The sequence below is a fragment of the Lactuca saligna genome, chromosome 5 (genome assembly GCF_052625555.1).
Source record: "Lactuca saligna cultivar CGN05327 chromosome 5, ASM5262555v1, whole genome shotgun sequence".
Taxonomy (NCBI): Eukaryota; Viridiplantae; Streptophyta; class Magnoliopsida; order Asterales; family Asteraceae; genus Lactuca; species Lactuca saligna.
Genome location: NC_136421.1, coordinates 172,670,341 through 172,683,873, shown reverse-complemented (window position 1 = coordinate 172,683,873; position 13,533 = coordinate 172,670,341).

Sequence of the window (13,533 nt, the reverse complement as noted above, 5' to 3'; positions counted from 1 at the left end):
AAGGCCCAGCGAGCGGTCCGGATAGACTGTAGGCCCCACGAGGGCGGACTAGACGTGCCGAGGCTCGGAGAGTGGACCGGGCTAACTGAAGGCCCGATGCGGGCGGACCAGTCATACTGTAGACTCAGAGAGTGGACCAGGTGGGTTGAAGGTCCGGTGCGGACGGACCAACCACACTGTAGAGTCGAAGGACATGACTAGACTCGGAGGGTGGACCCGGTGGACTGAAGGCCCGATACGGAGGACCAGTCACAAAGTAAACCCGATATACATGGCTGTTCTATATTATGTTATGTTATGTATGCTTTTTATGTTATGGGCCGGAAGGCAATATGTTATGGGCCAGAAGGCAATATGTTTTGGACCGGAAGGTCGTAGCCTGGAAGGGCGTATATGTGGTTGGTATTTTGGGGGTATCTCACTAAGCTTTCGGGTTGACAGTTGTGGTTTAATGTTTTTCAGTTTCTTCAGGAGACTGTGGCAAGGCAAAGGCGTGATCGTACCGTTCCTCGCGTTTATGTTTTATGAAAAGGACTTGGGAGTACTCTGATAAATAATGTATTGAAAACCTTTTTGTAATAATGTTATTAAAATGGATTGTTTTGAAAAGTTTAAATTATGTTGAAATTTTTGGTTGTTACAAAAGTAAGTTTAGTTATTGAATCCTGATGTAATGTTTGATTACTTTTCGTACTTGTTATATTAACTAGGTATTATGATATCCTAATTGTGTTACACTTGAATGTACCTAAATGCATGCCTTCGTATTCGTATTTCTATTCTTAATCATGTTCATTTTTATATTTGTATTCGTATTTATATTTGTAGTCCTATTCGTATTCGTATTCGCATTCGTATTCGTATACGTATTCGTATTCGCAGTCGTATTCGTATCCCTATTCCTACTCCTAATACTATTCGTATTCATATTCATATTTGTATTTGTATTCGCATTAGTTCTAAATGATGATTAGTATGAATTATTCGTAGATTATGAAACATAATTTAGATTGTAACATTTTATCAAGAAATCTATGATTAGTCTGAAAGCTAACTTCGTAATTCGAACTATTTGATAAATACAGTTTTTGATATTAGAACATACATAATGAAAACAATTGAACTGAAAATAATAAGTTGGAGTACAAGATTTCCTTGTACTTTTGCTTGTATTCCCCCTGAAAACGGTGAAAACAGTTGAAAAAAGGTAGGGGTATGAACTCACCGGTTGAGGAACGCGTCGGTTTGGATCCTAAACGTCAGTTCTGGGTTTGAAAGCGCACAATATTCCTATGGATTATCAAATGATACACATTTGTATCTAATTAGGACTTAAATTATTTATTTGTTAGGGACATATGCTTCTAATCGCGAGAACACTTCATTACAAGCGTTTGGAGGGACCCGGGTGGCATTTGAGGACACATAAGATTTGGATATTGAGTTTACTCTTCAAGAGTAAACTCATACATGAGTTTTTCGGCCCTATATACCTCATCCATATAAGTTCACAGCCGTGGACTCATGGATGGTGATTTTGGGTGCTAAATGGCTTCATAACTCATGGATAATTTAGCTAGGATTGCATCTAAGGCATTGGGATGAATTTAAACTCACTTAGGGACCATTTATTGGAGTTTACGGTAGTAAACATGGAGTTTACGGCCGTAAACTCCCCCTCACGTCAAATCCTTTAAGTTTTGGTCTTTAAACAATCACATGTGATTCCAATGATTTTTCTTAAGCCTTGAATGGATTTTTAGGGGACTTTGGACATGGTTTTAGGAGTTTACAGCCCATGAACTCCCTCATGGCCGTGAACTCCTTGAAAGGGTGTTTTAATATGTTTTAAGGTCTAATTCTTGTTTGTGGTCAGTTCTAGAATTTATCCCAAGGATTATGGTGTGTGTAAAATGCATTTTAACACATTTAGAGGAGTTTACTCCCCAAGAATAGGATTTTATGGCCCAAGCTTGTTCTTGGGCATTAAACTCAAGTTTACTCCTCTAAATTGATGTTCAAGGTGTTGCAAGGCCAATTCCAATATTCTACAAGTCATATATAAGCCTCAATGGTGATTTGGAAGGGTTTAAAGGCATAAAAACCCCTTTTATATGTGTTCACGGCCCAAGGGTGTTCCAGGGCCATAAACACATGGTTTTGGTCTTAATTCATGATTTGAACTTGAATTTGAAGGTCTAAGATGCTATACTAGGAGTTAGGGTGGTTACCTTAAAGATTTGGGGCTTGAATTTGGTGTTTTTGGACCTTAATCTTGAGTTAGAGGAGAGTGGTTAGAGAGAGAGTAGTGAGAGAGAGGAAAGGCTTCAAATGAAGTCTTTTGAGATTTAAATAGGTCGTAATTTCAGGACACAGTGGAATTCTACCCAATACCGACGTTAAACGGGGCTTTTGGTCGCACCCGATTAAGTTACCGTAATCCGGCGGGATAGAATTTGGAAATTTTCAATTTAATGATTTTGGGCCATTTTCATGAGTTTCTAAGGGAATTGAACACTCATAAGAATAAACCAAACTCATAAGATTAAATAACTTAGCCCAAAAACGGAATCGGAACGAATCGCTATAGACGGGTTCTTCGGACGAAATGGGTTTCGGCGATGGACAACTTCGGCTTGTCACATATACTTTCAAAACACATTTTACATCCTTGGATATTATCAGGTTTACAATGAATCATAACCACAATTTGCATCAACAAGAAAACACCAAAACAAAAATCTACTTCTAGCCTAAGTTCTTGTGTTCCTAACTCCTCCCCTACAACTACTGTTACCTAAACCTACAACACATGAAAAATGTACATACATCAGACCATATGTGTGGTGCGTTATATCATACTCTGTTTTCATGCAATCATACCCTACTTTTCTTCATTTTTTTCTTTTCATACTCTACCATTTTTCTCATTTCTTGTCATACTCTTTAAATCTAATATCATCTTCTTATATTCTACTTTTTTGTCCCTTTCTCTTTCCATACCCTTTTACTCTATACCGTTCTTCTCATCTCATCGACACTATTCATGCTTTGTCTTCACCTCGTTTCATTTCATTTATTCTTCTCACCTCATCTTTTTACTCTTCTCTTACTCATATCATACTTTCTCATACTCTATCTTTATATCTTCTTATACTCTTACTCTGTCTTCATCTTATCTCATACTTTTTTTCCACTCTATCTACAACTATTCTCGTACTCTTCTCTCTCAATTCATACTCTTATCTCATTATCCTTTCAAACCTTCACATATCCTCTTATCTTTATCCTTTTTATCTTATATATACTATTTATTTTCCCTTATACTCTCATTTAGACCCACCAGTCTAATTACCTATAATAGCTTCACTTATCACATAGGGGGACAACATACTTTGGCCTTACCGGTGTACAATCATCCAGACTTACTCCCCTCAATTAATCCCTTGTGGATTATATCAACTTTCTCTACGAAAACCCCCTACCATATTCAACTCTTGGAGATCTTTCTCAATCTTCTATGACAACACAAAATGTTTTATTTCCACAGGAATCATCTATCTATATTCCCAAAAGATTCATCATTTCAGTTCCGAAGGAAACATAAACTTGCCCCGAAGGAATCCTAATCTTATTCCCGAAGGAATCATAATCTCATTTCCAAAGGAATCACCTTTATAGTATTCTCATAATCTTTCATGTGAATCCTATGTCTCCTTATAGTCTTACACATCACATATCTTATAATATTCTATCTCATCATCTCATTAAGAGATATTTTACTATCTAAATCTTCATCTTCTTACATGTAGGTATTCAACACAATACCCTTAGTATCTAAACATGCATACATACTCGTTTACAAGATTATATTTCAAATAATCATATCCTATCTTTATCTAGTATCTTGTGGGTATTTAATATAAGCCCATTTACATCTAATCATACATTCATACTCTAACTTGATCTAGTATATTTTGGGTACTTAACACAGCACCATTAATATTTAAACATGCATACATAATATCATTAACATATAAACATGCATATATAATCTAGTGTATGTGTGTGTGTGTGAGAGAGAGAGAGAGAGAGAGAGATTAATAACTCACAATATTTGTTAGTGAAAACTTACTATCCTTGGTTTCCAATCTTGATTTGATGCATCTTGATCCATCTTCTTTACTCAAGGCGTATTCATAAAACATATCAAGCTCCTTAGAAGTTTTCTTGGCCCATTAAGAGCTTAATCATTCTCTTTGTCATGATCACTCAATTAATCATATTTCTAATATCTCATATTCTAACTCTAAATGTATTTCATCCAATGAATTAAGCATCACATACTACCTAATGCATTATACTCTAATCTTCATTGCATTAATTTATATTCCTCACTAGTTAAGGTTTGAAACACTAACTCTTTATGGATGGATTTCACCATGGAAATCACTTCCAAAGATTGACTAAAGCTCCTAAACACTCTTAATAACATGATAATCAATAAATAGGTTGATCAGTTTAGCCATTCTATTCAATCTAACATTTTCACCACCAAAGCTCAAATCTTCATTTAACACCTATTTTCCAGAATAGATCGGTTGAGGGTTTAGAATGATCAACGGTAAGGTTTTTGGGAAAAACCTTGTGTCATAACATGGTGGATGGAGCATTACAACGTGACATGAAAATACATGAATGTGTATCTTGATGGTCGTTACGGCATGGCAAAAGGAAGGCCACAATGTGATAGCAACTACAACCCAAGCCCATGATCTTTTAGGGTTGCTTCCATATTTAAGCCCCTAAACTCAAGGTTTAGGGCATCCTCTTTAGCCTGTAACCCTTCCACATGAAATCCTAGCCCCCATTGTTGATTTCTTGAAGCTTTTGGTGGTGTTTTTGGTGTCTTGAGGAGAATGAATCATCCTTGGTGCATAGATCCAACTTTTAAGTCACATCATTATCTACTAGCACTTGCTCTAGGCCATTATAAGTGTTTAGGTTCCAATATTTATGTTCTATACTTCTAGATCTAGAATTTTAGTGCATTTTCTCCATGGAAACTTTATGTATCCTTGAGGTCCCTTTGAGGTTTAATGTTCTAGATTTGAGATTTGGCTGGGTTTGGGCTACATGCATGAGATTTTTGACCTTATTTCCACCATTGTTATGACTTAGCTTGGGAAATACATTCATTGGACATGCATGCCATTAAAGCAATGATTTTTATGACTCATTAGGAGTAAGGAAGCCTTCTAGAGGAGTTAAGTGTGTGCTTAATGGATTAAGCGCTTAATACACTATCGTTTTCAGGACCAGTTTCTGCGACGTGTAAATATGCTCATCACGTCGTGGCATATGAGATTCTCATGATTGTTAGGCCTTCTTTTGAGATTCTTTATAGGAGGAAGTGTTTGAATCCAATTTGTTTAAGAGAACCCGGTCATAGGGTTAACTGACGCATTGATGTCGTAATCAATACTTCCGAGCTTATTCAGTAGGTACGATAGGCACTACATTCATGTCATAGTCGACTAAAGAGTTATGTAGATCGACATTGGTTTGATCTTGATTTTTTGTTGGAGACTTTTTGCTACTTAAGGTTTCTCCGTGGAAGGGTATTATCCAGTTCCGAAAATAGGGCAAGATGAAGATCTTGCACAATAAGCTGATTGGATTGGTAAAAATACAATGACAACACCAGAAAGGATTAGAATGGACTAGGGAACTAGAACAAGAGATGAGAAGCCACTACCCAGAGTTATTTAGTAAGATTTTGGGGATAAAATCCTTCCAAGTGAGGGAGAGTTATAACACCTCATTTTCACTTCGACATCTAATTTCATATAAATGTTTGTTTATGAAATTGAAAGAGAAATAGATTACGTTTTAGCCAAAATATTCTTGATAAAAGTTGTGGTACTAATCAGTATGAACCCATGAGTATAAAGAATGACAAAATATGACGTCATTTGAAGAAGTTGTATATAAAACATTATTTTCACTGTATAAATATTGGATATTGTTTATATAAAATGAAGGGATATATAATACGTTTTAGACTAAGTAGTCTGAATAACAATTGTAGTAATCATAATTACAAAACCATTGATATAAAGATTGTCGAAAACAAATCTTGTATGAAATAGTTATAATTATCCAAATGTAACATCCTGTTTTGAGAAAATTCTTGATTGAAATTTTTAGGTCGTGATTTGATCAAGTTCTCAAGCCTCAAAAAATTTAGCTTAGACCTAAAGGGAGAAGTCCTTTGGGCTATGAGTTAAGATTTTTGATGTAAAGGAGAAGTTGGGCTTAATTGGAAATTGGTCTTGTGTAACAACCCAAATTTTCAAAGAAAATTTTCATTTTTAAATAGTCAATATATTTCCAGCAAATCATAAAATCTCAAGAATAATTGTTTTCAAATTCATAACATTCAAATGTCAGGGTGTCCTATAAGAACTGCCCGAGAGAGTGCATGTCGTGCCGTCAAGCCTTTCCCTTGCCCTTAGGCCCAGAAGTACCTGAAAAAACCAACAAACTATAAGCTAATGCTTAGTGAGTTCCCTAGAGCATACCCCACACAATCCACATATCGCATAATCCATATAAGCTATAAAAGCTATGTAAATCACATAAGACATGCACATCAACCTATAAGGATGTTGTGGAAACCCTCCAAGGTCTTACTCTAGGTGCCACTGGAACCCCCACGTGGTCTTAAACCACTACCGTGGGAACCCCCACATGGTCTTAACTTTCTGCCATGGGAGCCCCCACATGGTCTTCCCTAACACAAAAAATATCATATAAACTAAATGTACAACATACTAGGATGCCAGGGAAACCCTCCAAGGTCTTACACCGAATGCCATGGGAACCCCCGCATGGTCTTAGTCTACTACCACGAGAACCCCTCGGGTGTTCCATACTAGTATCATAAAGATAACTATCATATCGTGTATCACACAATCAACTAGCATTCCACATAACATATAATATGGGTCGGCCTTGGTGCCTTCGACCCATTGGTATGGTAAGGAGACTCAGATCTGTCTACTAAATCCGAAAGCTGCTCTACTAACAGTCCGTGACCACCCGTGCTGAACAATAATACCATCAACCCAAGTTAGGATTTAACCATAATCCAATTAGAGGACCCAAACCCTAATTCCTTTCACAATGGCCCAAAAAGTCTTCCTTTGCTAATGGGCCTAAGGTTCATGTCCAAAATCATTAATGGGCCTCATGGCCCAATAAAGCCCAACCATAGTAAGCATGGCGCAAAACAGATAAATTGGCCCACTAACTCAAAACATGACCAGGCGTAATGACTAATTAAGGCCCAAAGGGATTACAAGCCCATAACAAATCCGAGCCCATCTGAGGTGTGTACGCCTTGCGTATCACCCTGGTATGTGCAGCATACTAAGTCCCTGAGCCGTACGTGTTGCGTACTCTAAGTTACGCCCAACGTACAAATAGATTAAGCACCTTTTTTCATTAAGTTCTTAATACTCAATGTTCTAATATCCAATATAAGATCTAAGTTCATTAAGACGTCCTAGGGCATAGAGTTGGCAACTTTATGCCCTTGCATGCTATATGGAACTTAAAAACTTCATTTTTCACATTGGGACTTCATATAAAGCTTCAAACTCATGCATGGAGTTTGGATACTCTTCAAGCTTGCACATTTATGCATCTACCATGCTTACAAAGCTCAGATCTAATCATTTCAGGCTCTAGAGTTACTCAACTCTCAAGAGAACGTCCGAAACCAACTAAAGGGATAATATAGAAACCCTAGCTAGATCTAGTGAATAAGATGTCAAGATCAAGACTTTATACCTCCAAAGAATCTTCAAGGTGAACCAGATGCAGATGCTTAAAGCCCAATGCCACTCCAAGCTTGCTTAGTAATTCCTTCTTCTTGAATGAACTCTAAAATGGCCACAAATACATTCTTAAGCTCAAAAACAATCTCACAAGGTATCTCTGGTGTTGACGGGCGAAATGAGGCTATGGAGGTTGATTAGTGTTTGGTCCAAGAGGCTTAAGGGTGTTTAAATAGGTGTTAAATCCGAGAATTGGGGTTTTGGCCCTCTATCACGTATGCCCGTGTACCTATACGTACGCCCTGTGTACGCGTCCAACCTCCGCGTTCATGCATCCTTAGTACGCTAAGCATACTCCTAGAGTATGCCCCCCGTACTAAGGGACCTTGTATGAAATCTTTTCCATTTCAAGGGTCTAAAGTGTAACACCTGATTTGGAGTGTTACAACTTGTTGACCCAGGCTTGCCACAATATAGGGGATGGTTTACTGCGGCGTGGTGAGCGTTGTAACCCATGACCATGAAGATTAGGGTTTCTTCTGTATTTAAACACATTAAATCCTTGGCTAGGTAATTATTTTCAGCCTCAATTTTCCACAAATCGAAACCCTATCCATTTTTCTCTTTTTCCCCTATCCTCTTTGTCATATCTTGTTGCAATGTGACCTTTTAGGTGTTTTGAAGTAAGGTCATCATCACTTGGAGCTTGGGTGTATAATTCCAAAAGAGATCCAGCATCTTGTGCATCACTTGGACCTTTGTAAATGTTCAACTTCCCAACTTTGTTGCTTAAGCTTCCTAGATCTAGTATTTTGTGACTTTTATGTCCCTTTTGTGGTAGTGGTAGGAGTTCATGAAAGAACTCCAAATAAAGATTGCAACCTAATATACCTAAGAAGTCCCTGGAGTGTTTTATCTTGTAGATCAAAAACTTGATTGTGGTTTGGAGCCATGCATGAGAGAAAGGTCATATTTTTCCTATTTTTACCTAAAATGGTGAACAGCATGAATGTACACAAAGTTAGGATTTTTATGAATCTTTTGGGTGCAAAGAAACTTTCTAGAAAGTATGAGTTACGGAATTAATAGATTAAGAACTTAATGAAGAATGCCACTTCCAAACGAAATCAAGACTCGACCATGGAAGGTTCAATGCATGATGGTACGTTGCATTGCAACTAGTTTGTCCTTATTCGACCATGGTATGACCAAGGGTTCGCCAAGATGCGATAATCGTTGGCCTGGTTGATCATTGACCATTAACTCTCAACCAGTTTTACCTTGAGTCAAAGTAGAATATTTTAGGATGTGGATTGAAATTTGATCGTCATTTGTTAATAGTTGGTTGACGGGTTTGTTCAGTGCGAGGAGTTGATAGTGTAGCTGTGTTTCTCTAACTTTGGAATTCAGGTGAGTCTTCTCACTATACCACTAATGACAATATATATCCTTTGTATGGTAGGATATAGTTACTGCTAGAGTACATGTTTGCTAGTTGACTAGGATAACTCCTTGTTATATATGTGTGGTATATGACACTTAGATTCATGATGCTAGAATAGTAGGGTCTGGCCTATGGATTGTATGATACTATTAGGTAGACTGATTAGGGTAACGACCGTGTCGTTTTGTTGTTGATGGGATACCCTACGAGTTATATGTATTTTAGATTAGATTGCTTGAGAACTCATGGTATAAATCCATATTGCATGGTTCTTTTTTGATATATTGCTTTCATTTCGGATCATCTATTTGATCTTCTATCTAATTCTAGTTACATATAACTATATTCATGAGGTGGTCTTCTGTTTTAGCACTAGCCCCCATTTAGATATGGACATGATTTGTATGTTAGAGCAAGATGTAGCCCCTTTCAGTTTTATGGAAGTGCAAGATGAATCCCTTTTCAATTGTATAAAAGAACAGTATCTAGCCCTTAGCAATTTGTGTAGTCGCAATAGTGTTAGTACATGATACATACGATTAGTATGTGTGTTGTATGCATGTTGAAAAATAAGTTGACAGTTTGACGCTAGAGTAAAGAACATTGTTTGTATGAATTGTATGTATTATGGAATACGTGGTATGGTGGAGAACTCACTAAGCATTATACTTTTATTTGTGCACTAATTTTTTTGCAGGTTGCTCACGAGAAGAGCTCAATTGGACTTTACACTCGCATCGAAGATATTGGTTTCCTTTGTTTTTCAATTCAAATATGTTATTCTTATCGTTTTCAAAAAATAAATGTCACATAATGATTTTAAGTAATGGTTCTTAAATGAAATTATCTTTTGGAATTTGTTGACGTTACATAGAAGAAAATGAGAAAATATCATAAAACTAAAAGGAAGGAGTTGGCAGCAGTTGGTTGTTAAGCCACCACTTGGCAACACTAGGAATCGACCAACCCAGCAGCCTTAGGGCGTGACACATTTTTGGTCAAATCATTCCCTATAAAAGGGAAGCTACCTTCATTTGTTGCACCATTCGCATCCAAAAAGAATTCTTCTCTCTCACCCATGAGCATTTCGGTCCCTCATGATTTGACTTCTTGTAATACATTAATAACTTATTTATTTTTATTTCTAATTAATTTACTAATCTTATAACAAATTAATAAATCAGTCTCTCTCTCTCTCTCTCTCTCTCTCTCTCTCTCTCCATCTCTAAAAAAACATTCTAGTCTATTACCTGGTTTGAGGGAAACCCAAAAGGACTTCGCTAATAATTCAGGATTATATTAATTTAGTTATTTATTAGACACCTAATCAAAAAGTCTGCAACTAAGATAAGTCTAAAACTAAATTATTGGTATATCTTCTAAATTAAACAGCAAATGGTGTTTTCTAAAGCAACTTTTGAACTCTGATATAATAAGATATTTGTCCTTTAGATAAGTGATCAAATATTCCTCTGTTCTTCTAGATTTTGTGTGGACATGAGACATGGACTAGAATCATCATTGTATAATATTATGTTTCCCAATTTCTTGATTTGTGATGACGACATAAGACTTGTAATTGAACACATCAATTTAGTCCTGGATGGGCCCACCACTATAAGTCAACACCAAATAACTGAGGGGCCCAAATATATCACTTTTCACATTAAGGTAAAAGGAGCGAATAAAAATTTTCTCATATGTTTGTATCAATTACTCACTAAATCATACATGACACTACATTTTATAACATCAAGTTACTAACACGTTTACACAATACCAACGTACAACCAACTTGTAAATTACAACTCATATATCTCCATTTTAAGAATAAAAGATTTTATTGTATGAAATTACTCATGATATAATTCATGAAGTAATTCTCTGAGTGTGGGTTTACCCAATACTCAAATCTCCATTTTCTAACTACTCATGAACGTTGGAGCAACACAACTTCCATGTCTAAACGCATTAGACAATCTACAAACCAATTCATGATAGTCTTCATTCACTACTTACTTATTAAAGTACTATTGATTATGGAGATTTGAATATTAAAATTACTCAGGAAACAAAAATGCAAAACGAAACACAAAAATAAATAATTGACAAAGATAGTAAATAATACTCATAAATAATCTCTAATATTCAGTTACCAAATCAATTACATCTATCTTATTACAAGTATGAAACTAATAATCTAAGTACTAAAACTAATGTCATATCTCAAACCAATGCTCCTGGCATGTTGACTATGCTTAATCCTACTCAGAGCCTTTGTGAGATGATCTACAAGATTATCTTCTGAAGAAACTCTCTTCAATATGAGATGACCTTTAATTATATGTCTCATATAATGGTACATTCTATTGATATGTCTTGATTTACCAGGATCTCTCGATTCTTTGGTCAAAAAAACCGCTCCTTCCTTAACTCATAAAAGTTACATTGCCTCCTGAGTGGTTGGAACTACTCCGAGATTAATGATAAAGTTCGTCAACCAAGTTGATTCCTTTGATGCTTCACTTTCTAATATGTACTTTGATTCAAAAGTAGAAGTAGCCACTTTGTCCCATTTGGAACTTTTCCAAGTAACTGCTCTTCTTTTTAATATAAACACCCAACCAAATTGAGAATGAAGATTGTATCTATCTGTTTGAAAACTGGCATCACTATAACCAGTCACTCTTAACGTATCGCTGCCTTTCAGAATTGGAATCAAATCATTTGTCCTTCACAGATACTTGACAATGTTCTTTATTGTTTTCCAATGAGCTCTGCCAGGATTTTCCTGAAAGCAACTAACCATTCTTAAAGCAAAAGACATGTCAGGGCTAGTACATGTCATAGCATACATGATCGATCCTACAGCCGAAGCATAAGGCACTCGACTCATTTATGCTATCTCTTGATCTTTACTAAGGGTTTGAGTCATACTCAATTTGGAATTACTCTGAATAGGTAGCTCTCCTTTCTTGGAATTCTCCATACTAAAATGTTTTAGTACTTTATCCAAGTATGTACTTTGACTAAGACCAATTAGTCTTTTCTTTCTATCCCTTAATATTCTTATCCTAAGAATATAGGTTGCCTCTCCTAGATCCTTCATAGCAAAACACTTTCCAAGCGAAGACTTAACTTCTTTCAAGGTTTGAATTTCGTTTACCATAAGGATTATGTCATCAGCATACATTACTTGAAAGGTTACTATACTCCCACCACCATTGACGTACAAAAATGACTCATCCTTACTCCTAGAGAAACCAAATTCTTTGACTTTCTCATGGAAGCAAAAATTCCAGCTATGAGACTCTTCCTTTAATCCATAAATGGATTTCTCAAGCATACACACTCTATTAGGAAACTTTACATCTGTAAAACCCTCTCGCTGACTCATGTAAACATCTACATCCAACTTATTGTGAAGGAAAGTGGTTTTGACATCCATCTTCCATATTTCATAATCATGAAAGGCATGTATGGTGAGCATTATCCTAATACACTTTATCTTTGCCACTTGTGAGAAGGGATCATCCTAGTCAATCCATAGGGTTTGAGTAAAGCCCTTGCAACCAACTATACCTTGAAAAGGAGTACATTTCCATGCATATCGGTCTTCTTCTTAAAGATCCATTTGCAACCAACTGTCGTCCGACCCGGTTCTTGATCAACCAAATTCCAAACTTGGTTATCATACATGAACTTTATCTCACTATCCATTACGTCTTTCCTTTTGGCAGCCTCAGGGCCTGCCATCACCTCTTTGTAGTTAGCTAGTTCATGCAAATTTACCAGTGTACAATCACTAATAAACATATCACCATTTGGCGTTACATGGAAAATATATAATATTGGTGGCATGCTAACTCCACTAGAACGTCTAGGAAGTAATGAACTGTCAATGGGTTCAATATGAGTCTCATCCTCTGGGTGAGTGCTAGTATCTTCTAAGGTTCCTTCTTTGGTTGGCTCTTGAATCTCTTCAAGGTCAATTGTACTCCGACGATCCTCTTTGCATATGAGCTTTCTCTTACGAAAGATACCTCCTTGTGCTACAAATACCACGTTCTCACTAGGTCTATAAAACAAATATCCAAAAGACTTTTTTGGGTATCCAATGAAAACACATCGCTCACTTTTAGGTTCTAGCTTGTCATGAGTCTCTGGTCTAACAAAAGCTTATAAACCCCAAACCTTGGTATGCGCTAATGAGGGATTATTCCCTGTCCACCTCTCGGGAGGTGT